Here is a 12,181-nt window from a genome sequence, read left to right as displayed (position 1 = left end):
TATATATATATATTTATATATAAATATATATATATATATATATATACATATATTATATATATATACACATATGTAGATAGGGAGACCTTATTGGCACCAAAAGATATTCCAGAAGTTGATGGCAGTGAAGCTCCACGCTTAATAATGTCTTTCAGTAAGCAGGAGAGGAAAATAAAATCCATCATAAGAAAGAACTGGCCCATTTTAATGACTGATGGAATTCTGAGCAGTAAACTACCTGATACCCCCACCATTACTTACAGAAGAGCTAGCAGCATGCCCAACTGGCTAGTAAAAGCAAATCCTGAATTGGGTAGTGGCAGTACCTGGTTAAAAATAAAGGATGGATTTTATAAATGCTCATCCTGTCGGGCATGTAAATTCGGGATAAACACCACCCATTTTGATACCCCGTTTTCAAATGTCCAGACTGCTATTAGAGGCAATTACAACTGTCGGACTGAGTATGCTGTGTATGTCCTGGGGTGTACCTGCGGCTTAGGCTATGTGGGTAGCACTAAGCTGCAGGTGCGCGTCAGGATTTTGCAGCATCTCAGGGCAATCTTGAATAACGATAATGCTTATCCGGTTGCAGGACATTTCAAGTCTACAGATGATAACAACTTAGCTTGCCTCAAGTATTTTGTAATCGATGCAGTTGCCCCCCTCAGAAGAGGAGGTGACTGGGAGAAGCTCCTAAGGAGAAAAGAGACAAGATACATAGTTGAACTGGACAGCAAATACCCTAATGGGTTAAACACGACAGAGGATTTGCACAATTTTCTATAAACTGATGAGCTGCAGTGCTATATAAACTTCAATTGATGCTTTGAGTCCATAAATTGAATATGTAATGATCTAGGTTATGACCTGATGAACAAACCTGTTGTTTAATTATAGGATAATCAAACAATTATTGATATCCATCTGGCTATAAAAATTACCTACATAACCCAGACAATGTACACATTTTTATAAACTTTTTTTATAGCATATATAACACTTGCAAATTAATGTACATACACATTTTCCTTTCTTTCTTTCTTTTTGTTGTTGTGAGGAGTGACAAGAAAAGATCTGAGTATCTTGATGTAATCAAGTGTATTAGAAGACCTTGTAGGTATTACTTAGAGGGTATCACAGTTTATCACATTCAAAATTTTAAACACTTACCACAATAAATCATGGACTAATGAGAAGAAAACGACACATTATTTTTGGAGTTAGATATGACTAAAGTTGATATTGCCATTTAAATGAATATAGAATTGGAGTATAAGACCACACAATTTATATGGTTACATAATGGAGGGTGTTTTTTATATAAAAAATCCTGAGAGAGGTAGCATTTGGAACAATGTCTGATTGATAATTGTAAATATTGTATATAGTACATACATTAACCCCTTCCACGCTCATGACGAGCTGGGCTCGTCATGGCGTAGCCTCCTCGCACGCTGATGCCGAACCCAGCTCGTCATGAAGCATGGGATTTTGAAAATCTGAGCATGCGAGCAGAATTCTCTGAGCGCGGATGCTGTTAATAATATATAGAGATACAAGTATATGTTCCAATAACAGTCAAATGGCTACAGCGAAGCCATGTTTAATGTATTGAAGCAGATATAATGAAAAGTTACTAAGGATGGATTTTTTATAAAATGTATATATTGTGTATAGGTATTTATAAAGATGAATATTTATAACAGCAACCATTTCTATATGAAATTTCACAATAATATCTTTTCATGAGCTCCAGCATTCATGCGGTGAAAAGTGTATTTGTATTTTACTGAGTTTTACAAATTGTATAATTTCAGGCAATATGAATTCTGTTTTTAAATGTGCAACACAGTGTTTTCTTGCAAATTGTTGTAGACATTATTATCAACTTAAACGCTCCTGAACATGTTGTGATAAGTAAGTATTTTTTCAATTGCTATGAAAGTGGTCATGTGACTCACGAAAGAAGGTGGCATTTGAAAAGTTTAAAAAGCTGAGCTGACGTGGTGCTCTTTTTGTGATCAGGAGCACTCTGATGCTTGAAACTCGTCATCCTTGAAAGGTTGCAAGAATAAAAACATTGCCTTGTCTGAAGCCGTGGGGTCCGTCTCTTCTTTTCACCTGGGAGGAGGTCGTGAAGATTGTTGCTATATATATATATATATATATATATATATATATATATATATATATATATATATATATATATATATATATATATATATATATATTCAATGAAAAAACCATTGGTTTTAGGCCATATATAGTTAGGGATTTGCATTTAGAAAACCTTATTTTACTCGCATAAAACCATTGAAATTCCATATATAGTTAGATGCGCTAACTATATATCGCGCACCCGCAATCCACTGCTGATGATGTCACATATTACATCATTCATGACATGGTCAGTGACATCACTGATGACATCACTGATGACAACATCCAGTGACTGTATGTTTCTGTAAAGTTAAAACATGTCTTACATATTGAAGAATGAGTGGATGTATAAGTGTCTGGATGAAGGATTTAGTAGGTGCATGACTGACTGTATGAGTGAGTGATTAAATGTGTCTCACTGAGTGCACGGGTTAGTGACTAAACTGTCTTAATTAGTGCATCATTATGTCTGTTGTTCTGTAAACTGCTGCATGTGTTGATCAGTAGCTATATGAGTAACTATATGGATTATTGATTGGTTGCCCAAGTATTTGTATGGGAGACTGAGTGTGTGTGTGGGTGGCTGGGAGGTGTATGACTCTGTGCATAGATGTGTGAGCAGTTGATACACTAGATGTATGGGTTCAAAAGTGCATGTGGAAACAGCTGTATGGGCGGTTGACTGTGTGCATGAGTGTATTGGTGAGTGAATGGATATCTCAGTGCTACATGTCAAAGTAAGTACATATTTAAAACACAGTACATGTGAGAGTTGACATATATAAATAACTGTGCATAAGAGCCAGTGAATGTGTGAGTGGCTGTATTGATCATTGTGAACTTGTATCAGGGATTGTATAAGAGAGTAAATATGTGTTAGTATATGTTTGAATAAGTAAGGTGTGTATAACTGTATAGTTGAGGAAATGGAGGTGTGATTGATTCTTTGCAAGACTGACTAGGTGTGTGAGTAACTCCATGGATGAGTGACAGTCTGTGAGTGTCTGTTTACACTGATTGTATCTAAGGTTATATTAGAGTCTGAAGAGGTTCATTGTATTATCACATAAATGATATCATCAGTGATGTGATCACTTATGTCAAATGAGATGTCATCAGTGATGTCATCAGTGATGTCATTTGAGATGTCATCAGTGATGTCATTTGAGATGTCATCAGTGATGTCATCAGTGATGTCACTGACCATGTCATGAATGATGTAATATGTGACATCATCAGCAGTGGATTGCGGGTGCGCGATATATAGTTAGCGCATCTAACTATATATGGAATTTCAATGGTTTTATGCGAGTAAAATAAGGTTTTCTAAATGCAAATCCCTAACTATATATGGCCTAAAACCAATGGTTTTTTCATTGAATTTTCAAGGTTTTGTAAATGCCAATTCCTAACTATATATGGAGTATAACCTATGGTTTTTTCTGTGAATTTCAATGGTTTTTTAATAGCAAACATCAAAAGCTGTCAAATGTCAAGTACGTGATAGGTAAAAACATTTTCGTGTTTATGCACGCTGATGTGCTTTGAACGCTGCCCCCCCCCCTCCCCTCTTTTCTCTTAGTAGTACTCTCTCTTTGCAGATAGTGAACGGTAGTTAACGCAGACCTTTACCCCTGTTGTAATCCGTCGTACCTGCTTGTCTCTCCATTTGATTGATTATTATCCAAGCATTTACTGTTTTACAATTGGTTCTCTTTGGATCATTCTCTATTTACAAACAAGCACAAAGTCGCAATACTCTGTTTAGTCTTTGCAGATAGTGAAAAATCGTGTAAAAAAATAAATGTAATCGAGCAAAATCAGTAGACCACTAATTCGATCTCTTTTTAACCTCGGTAAAATACAAACATTAGGAATAACCCTTCATGAGAAATACGAAAATAGTGAAATGAATTGAGCTCCACACCATGAGGGCTGCAAAACAGCTCGACTCCGCCACCCACACCGCCCAAAATAACGGCAAACCCTATGCAAATATTATAAATATACACAACACACCACCAAAGAAACAGAATAAAACATTTTATTAAATACCTATTTACATAACTATTTTATACTTTTTATTGCCCGATCCGGCTAGCTCAATCGATCGAGCATGAAACTCATGCACTGATAACAAGCGTTGAGAGTTTGGAGAATGATGGCTTCAGATTTTCCACATACGGTGTAGTGGCACGAACTGGCAGGGGGCGTTTGGATTCTACCCCTTCTCCAAATAAGATTTTCATACGTGAATGTTCGTTCATGCTTTTTGTCCCTGAGTTGCTTCCATGTCACTGCCTTACATAAATGGCATAAGTCTTGGTTATTGAGTGCCATACTTCAGAGTTCTAAGCAGTTCTTGTAACACTGTTTAAACCTTATTTGCACCTGCTGCAGCTTCACTATTCAAAGTAAGTGGGGTCCATTTGTGGACCTGACTGCATTGGAAAACAATGTGATACGGTGCCTCCCTAAACCGCTTGACGGAGGCCCCCGAGGGGCGGTGAGATGGCGCGGACTGAGAGGGGGCGCTTGGCTCCTGCCCCCTCCCCAAGTCGTGTTGCCCTGGTGAGGCCTGAGATCGCCCCCGGCATAGGCGGCCGGCTCCCGGGGTCCGGCGGAATTTTTTCCCTTTTGAAGAATCTTTCATTCTGGACCTTGTCCCACAATCCGTTTCACCTGAAGACACGCTGTCGTAGGGCGCCCCTTTACCGTTTTAGTTGCCATTCCGCCCGCTTTTGGTACTCTGTGCCTCTTCCGCCATTCAGCTGTTTACCGCTCGCTCTTGCGACTACAACGTCTCGCTCACCATGTAGTTGAGTTGCTCCCGCTCTTAAGATTTGACCGAACTTTTTGGACTGCTGAAAGCGGTGGAATTCCGACCGCTGGTTGGTGGAGACATTTTGACTATATTCTGCACCTGCATTGTCGCGTAATGCGTCATATGACGCGACGCGTTAGCGCACCCGGAAGTGCTCCGGTGCGCAAGGCGCAGCTTCCCGGAAACGATCCAGAGCGCGCCGCGCAGCGCGTAACGTAAGCATAACAGGTCATGTGACTTGTTAATAAAACTTTTCATTGGTTCATTTTACTTTTCTTTTCCTAATTATGTAAGACTAGGTCATGTGACCTAAAAATAACACTTTTCATTGGATTAAAACATTTTTTTTCCCCAAACGATGAAAGCCCCACCTTGTTTCTTGATGTTTCAGACTGAAGCTGGCGTCACCATGAGAGCACCACCATCTCGTAGCTCCGTCGTGGCCATTCCGCAAGCAATCATGGCAGCCGCTCCCCACCGGAAGCCTGCAGGAGTCGAGGGCCCCCAAGACTTTTGTACAATCTTCAAGGCTGAGGGGACGCTTTCGAGAATGGAACCCAAGCCCTGGCAGACAAGCGTCCGAGTTCCAAGGTGTCCCAGGGCCATTTTACTGGACCAGGCCCAAATCCGAAGAGCCGGCCGCCATTTTAAGAGTCCTGTGGCAGCCGCCTACCGCTGCACCGCAAGAGTGGGAACAACTCAACTACATGGTGAGCGAGACGCTGTAGCCGTAAGAGCGGGCGGTAAACAGCTGAATGGCGGATGAGGCACAGTGTAGCAAAAGCGGGCGGAATGGCGACTGAAACGATAAAGGGGCGCCCCACTACAGCAGACAAGCCTCCGCCATGTGCTTCAAAACTGCATATGTATCTCGTGATATCAAGGTTGGGCAACCAGTACAGAACAAGCAGTTACGAGTCCCATTTACACCGGCGCCATTTTGGGCGCGGCCGGGCAGGTCCAGGATCTACTGAAACATAAAAAATGAGGCTGACGTCTCTGAAGCAGTTCACGAACAGCAGGACATAGCAAATAAACATGAACTCTCTAAAGCTGTTAACTCACTTCAGAACAAAACAAGTGAACCTGAAACCTCTGGAATAATTGTCGCTCAAAAGAACAACACACAAAACTCTGTAGAGCCTGAAGAAAAAAAAACTGAAGGGCACTGTAGTTTCAGACACACTTAACACTAATGACTAAACAAAGATATCGTCTGTTTATAAAGCAGTTATCATCTTGACAGAATTGACAAAGAAGTGTACAGACACCAATGCATCAGCATTCTCGGAGATAACATCTTAAGGAACAAAGAAAGACCTGTTCACTCTTGACACCCCAGGTGCTGTGTATATTGCACTATAGTGCTGCATCGAGAAAACGGGCAACCCTATTGATGTGGATTTTTCATTATTGCTTATTGTAAAGAAATGGCGACTCCCCCCTTTAGCAGATTAGCTAAATGTTTGCGTAATTTAGGCATAAAAGTTATATTATTGTTGTTGTTGTTGTTATCGTTATAGTTCTGGTTAATTTCAAAAAATGGTTAAATATATTTACAGTTTTTGTTGCGTTCGTTATATTTAAATATTAATAAACTTTTAAAATGTAACTGTCTTGGAGTACTATATTTTTTTAAAAAATCGGGTGAATGGGGCCTTGAATCGGGTTATTGTCATGTGTGGGCTTTGCAAGTGTACTGCTACAAGATCGGACATTTCAAACTCAAATGCACGTTCTTTTTCTTACCTTTCCGAAGCATGGAGCGCAATAGCAGGCAGAGAAAGGGTGATGCACGTGTTGAACACTGCCTGACCTGCAAATTGCTGCCAGTGCCCCCCCGCCCGCTCCTGAAAGAGGACACACACACACCGCCGCCCGAGTACTTCACAAATCTTTAAAAGACCATGCGCTTGTTCAATGGGAAGTGGATAACATGGCTAAGAGCATTTGCTGACTAATGCATGAATATCGCTGACTTTTCAGCGATATTCATGCATTGCGGCCGTTTTTTATCGCATTTGCGATAAACCTTGCTAATAGCAAGGTTTATGTGCGATAAAATTCGCCGAAGTGCGGCGATAATTATTGTCTCTAAACAAGTTAGAGACAAAAATTACCGCTAGTTGTTGGAAATATGCCCCCGGGTTTTTCCTTGCAGGAATCGGGAAGCGAAAGACTAGCACTGAAATCAGTAGTCTCACACCTGAATCGGGAGGGTTGGCATGTCTGGATACTCTACAGCTGGAGCCATAAACTACATCCGCAGGGCTAGGTGATAGCCTAGGTCCGGCCTGGACAATCGGACACAGAGGAAGAGAAGTGTCAGAGGGTGCGGTAGTGAATAGGGTGAAAGGGAGGTGTCGAACGGGCACAGGGTGTGATTCTCAGAGAAGAGCAGCGCAGATGGGGGAAGTATATGGCCCATGCATGAGAGAGAGAGCGGGGGTGACCATTGCGTGGGGGAGATGCGTGCGAGGGTGGGGAGCCATGCTGAGAATCGACGGCGTGCAGAGAGTGGCCCTGGTCAAGGCATCTAAAATGGCTGCCGTGCACGACAAAATTGTGGCATTGGACAAAAACGCAAGATGGCGCAGACAATGTTTATCAATAAGGATTCATTTATAACAAAATATTTACTCGCAGTGACAAAATGGTGTTCAACACTTCCTGATTTCCATCGAATCGAACGTTAACAAACGTCACGCAGCAAAAAAAAAAAAAAAAAAAAGCTCACGCACAGAGCGGTTTTTAGCCATGTTATCCAATGGAAGGTGGATAACATGGCTAAGAGCATTTGCTGGATAATGCATGAATATCGCTGACTTTTCAGCGATATTCATGCATTGTGGCCGATGTGCGGCGATAATTTTTGTCTCTAAACAATAAAAACGAAGCACAAAATTGCGAATTCCCGTTTCGCTACCAGTTTGCGGCCCAGTTCGCGGCCCGTGAAGCGCTTCTACCGTGAAAAATCAATTTTTTTTTATTTTCCCCACGGGACCCTTTAATAACCCCAACAACATTCCTAGGGGGTCAAGAGGGGTATACCTTGCCCCCTTTCAATAAATTCCCCCTTCGTTTTTCACCTCTTCTTCTCTCTCGATCCTACCGAGAGATAAGATGGCGGCCGCTCCGGACTATTTAGAATGTTGACAGACACCGGAGAGCCAATCAGCTTTCTGTTATCCAATGGAAGGTGGATAACATGGCTAAGAGCATTTGCTGGATAATGCATGAATACCGCTGACTTTTCAACGATATTCATGCATTGTGGCCGATGTGCGGCGATAATTTTTGTCTCTAAACAATTAAAACGAAGCACAAAATGGCGAATTCCCGTTTCGCTACCAGTTTGCGGCCCAGTTCGCGGCCCGGGAAACGCTTCTACCGTGAAAAATAATTTTTTTTTTATTTTCCCCACGGGACCCTTTAATAACCCCAACAACAATCCTAGGGGGTCAAGAGGGGTATACCTTGCACCCTTTCAATAAATTCCCCCTTCGTTTTTCACCTCTTCTCTCTCGATCCTACCGAGAGATAAGATGGCGGCCGCTCCGGACTGTTTAGAATGTTGACAGACACCGGAGAGCCAATCAGCTTTCTGCGCGCAAAGTTCCGTTTCGCGAAAAGTAAGCGGACCGGATCGCTGCCCGGAGCGCTGTTACAGATATATATCTTGTTTTGAACGTTAATTTCTCAAAAACTACTGGAGCACATATATTGAGACCTAGCAAAGGCACATCGGGCTAACAGTCCCTACAATTTTGCCAAGTTTCGTGCAAATCCATTCAGCCGTTCGAGCTAAAAGTGAGTCCAACCGCCCTATGGAAAAATGAATGGGAAAACGCGTTTTGGGACCCCCCTTTTTTCTGAGCCCCCCCCTTGACGAAACTCCACCAAATTTTCAGGGGCTGCGCAGAAACAAAATGTGCCATTTTCCTGAAAATTTCAGCCGATTCCGTCCTCAAACGCCAAAGTTATTAGACATAGAATTTTCAAAAATCCCATAGGGAATTAATCCTAACTATATATACCTACTGGCGATAGCCAGTAGGTAATATATATACATATATATATATATATATATATATATATATATATATATATATATATATATATATATATATATATATATATATTCAAAAACGCTGGTAGTCCCAAATGAGTCGCACACGAGGCAGCAGAGAAAGGTTACCAGCCTTTTAATTTCAGGTATGGAAGTACACCAGTGGCAGGCTACAATGTACAGCTTCCCCTTTGAGCCTGACGCGTTTCAAGTTTCCTCTTCTTCAGAGGCTGCCGGGAAAGTTCGTGCAGTGGCGGGCAGGCAAACCCACAATTAAATGCTTTGTCACGCCTCCAGGCGATATACAGGAATTGTGGGATATGTAGTGCCCAAATATTCACCCATGATAATGGCGCACTCATAGCTGTGGTCGATGGAGCCCTCAAGTGAGCCCCCGCCACAGTGTGCTTCCTCAATCCTGCCCTGTTGCTCCACATAGGAGGTGAATCCATCCTCGTGGCCCCTTCAAAATTGCAGGTTGGTGCGGTACTCGGCGGATGGGCGTCCGCCCTCTAAATTCAAAAACGCTGGTAGTCCCAAATGAGTCGCACACGAGGCAGCAGAGAAAGGTTACCAGCCTTTTAATTTCAGGTATGGAAGTACACCAGTGGCAGGCTACAATGTACAGCTTCCCCTTTGAGCCTGACGCGTTTCAAGTTTCCTCTTCTTCAGAGGCTGCCGGGAAAGTTCGTGCAGTGGCGGGCAGGCAAACCCACAATTAAATGCTTTGTCACGCCTCCAGGCGATATACAGGAATTGTGGGATATGTAGTGCCCAAATATTCACCCATGATTATGGCGCACTCATAGCTGTGGTCGATGGAGCCCTCAAGTGAGCCCCCGCCACAGTGTGCTTCCTCAATCCTGCCCTGTTGCTCCACATAGGAGGGAAATCCATCCTCGTGGCCCCTTCAAAATTGCAGGTTGGTGCGGTACTCGGCAGATAGGCATCCGCCCTCTAAATTAAAAAACGCTGGTAGTGCCAAATGAGTCTCACACGAGGCAGCAGAGAAAGGTTACCAGCCTTTTAATTTCAGGTATGGAAGTACACCAGTGGCAGGCTACAATGTACAGCTTCCCCTTTGAGCCTGACGCGTTTCAAGTTTCCTCTTCTTCAGAGGCTGCCGGGAAAGTTTGGGCAGTGGCGGGCAGGCAAACCCACAATTAAATGCTTTGTCACGCCTCCAGGCGATATACAGGAATTGTGGGATATGTAGTGCCCAAATATTCACCCATGATTATGGCGCACTCATAGCTGTGGTCTATTGAGCCCTCAAGTGAGCCCCCGCCACAGTGTGCTTCCTCAATCCTGCCCTGTTGCTCCACATAGGAGGTGAATCCATCCTCGTGGCCCCTTCAAAATTGCAGGTTGGTGCGGTACTCGGCGGATGGGCGTCCGCCCTCTAAATTCAAAAACGCTGGTAGTCCCAAATGAGTCGCACACGAGGCAGCAGAGAAAGGTTACCAGCCTTTTAATTTCAGGTATGGAAGTACACCAGTGGCAGGCTACAATGTACAGCTTCCCCTTTGAGCCTGACGCGTTTCAAGTTTCCTCTTCTTCAGAGGCTGCCGGGAAAGTTCGTGCAGTGGCGGGCAGGCAAACCCACAATTAAATGCTTTGTCACGCCTCCAGGCGATATACAGGAATTGTGGGATATGTAGTGCCCAAATATTCACCCATGATTATGGCGCACTCATAGCTGTGGTCGATGGAGCCCTCAAGTGAGCCCCCGCCACAGTGTGCTTCCTCAATCCTGCCCTGTTGCTCCACATAGGAGGTGAATCCATCCTCGTGGCCCCTTCAAAATTGCAGGTTGGTGCGGTACTCGGCGGATGGGCGTCCGCCCTCTAAATTCAAAAACGCTGGTAGTCCCAAATGAGTCACACACGAGGCAGCAGAGAAAGGTTACCAGCCTTTTACGTTCAGGTATGGAAGTACACCAGTGGCAGGCTACAATGTACAGCTTCCCCTTTGAGCCTGACGCGTTTCAAGTTTCCTCTTCTTCAGAGGCTGCCGGGAAAGTTCATGCAGTGGCGGGCAGGCAAACCCACAATTAAATGCTTTGTCACGCCTCCAGGCGATATACAGGAATTGTGGGATATGTAGTGCCCAAATATTCACCCATGATTATGGCGCACTCATAGCTGTGGTCGATGGAGCCCTCAAGTGAGCCCCCGCCACAGTGTGCTTCCTCAATCCTGCCCTGTTGCTCCACATAGGAGGTGAATCCATCCTCGTGGCCCCTTCAAAATTGCAGGTTGGTGCGGTACTTGGCGGATGGGCGTCCGCCCTCTAAATTCAAAAACGCTGGTAGTCCCAAATGAGTCGCACACGAGGCAGCAGAGAAAGGTTACCAGCCTTTTAATTTCAGGTATGGAAGTACACCAGTGGCAGGCTACAATGTACAGCTTCCCCTTTGAGCCTGACGCGTTTCAAGTTTCCTCTTCTTCAGAGGCTGCCGGGAAAGTTCGTGCAGTGGCGGGCAGGCAGACCCACAATTAAATGCTTTGTCACGCCTCCAGGCGATATACAGGAATTGTGGGATATGTAGTGCCCAAATATTCACCCATGATTATGGCGCACTCATAGCTGTGGTCGATGGAGCCCTCAAGTGAGCCCCCGCCACAGTGTGCTTCCTCAATCCTGCCCTGTTGCTCCACATAGGAGGTGAATCCATCCTCGTGGCCCCTTCAAAATTGCAGGTTGATGCGGTACTCGGCGGATGGGCGTCCGCCCTCTAAATTCAAAAACGCTGGTAGTCCGAAATGAGTCGCACACGAGGCAGCAGAGAAAGGTTACCAGCCTTTTAATTTCAGGTATGGAAGTACACCAGTGGCAGGCTACAATGTACAGCTTCCCCTTTGAGCCTGACGCGTTTCAAGTTTCCTCTTCTTCAGAGGCTGCCGGGAAAGTTTGGGCAGTGGCGGGCAGGCAAACCCACAATTAAATGCTTTGTCACGCCTCCAGGCGATATACAGGAATTGTGGGATATGTAGTGCCCAAATATTCACCCATGATTATGGCGCACTCATAGCTGTGGTCGATTGAGCCCTCAAGTGAGCCCCCGCCACAGTGTGCTTCCTCAATCCTGCCCTGTTGCTCCACATAGGAGGTGAATCCATCCT

This window comes from Lissotriton vulgaris, chromosome 1_1 (genome assembly GCF_964263255.1).
Source record: "Lissotriton vulgaris chromosome 1_1, aLisVul1.2, whole genome shotgun sequence".
NCBI lineage: Eukaryota > Metazoa > Chordata > Amphibia > Caudata > Salamandridae > Lissotriton > Lissotriton vulgaris.
Note: the sequence above shows the minus strand (reverse complement) of the source record.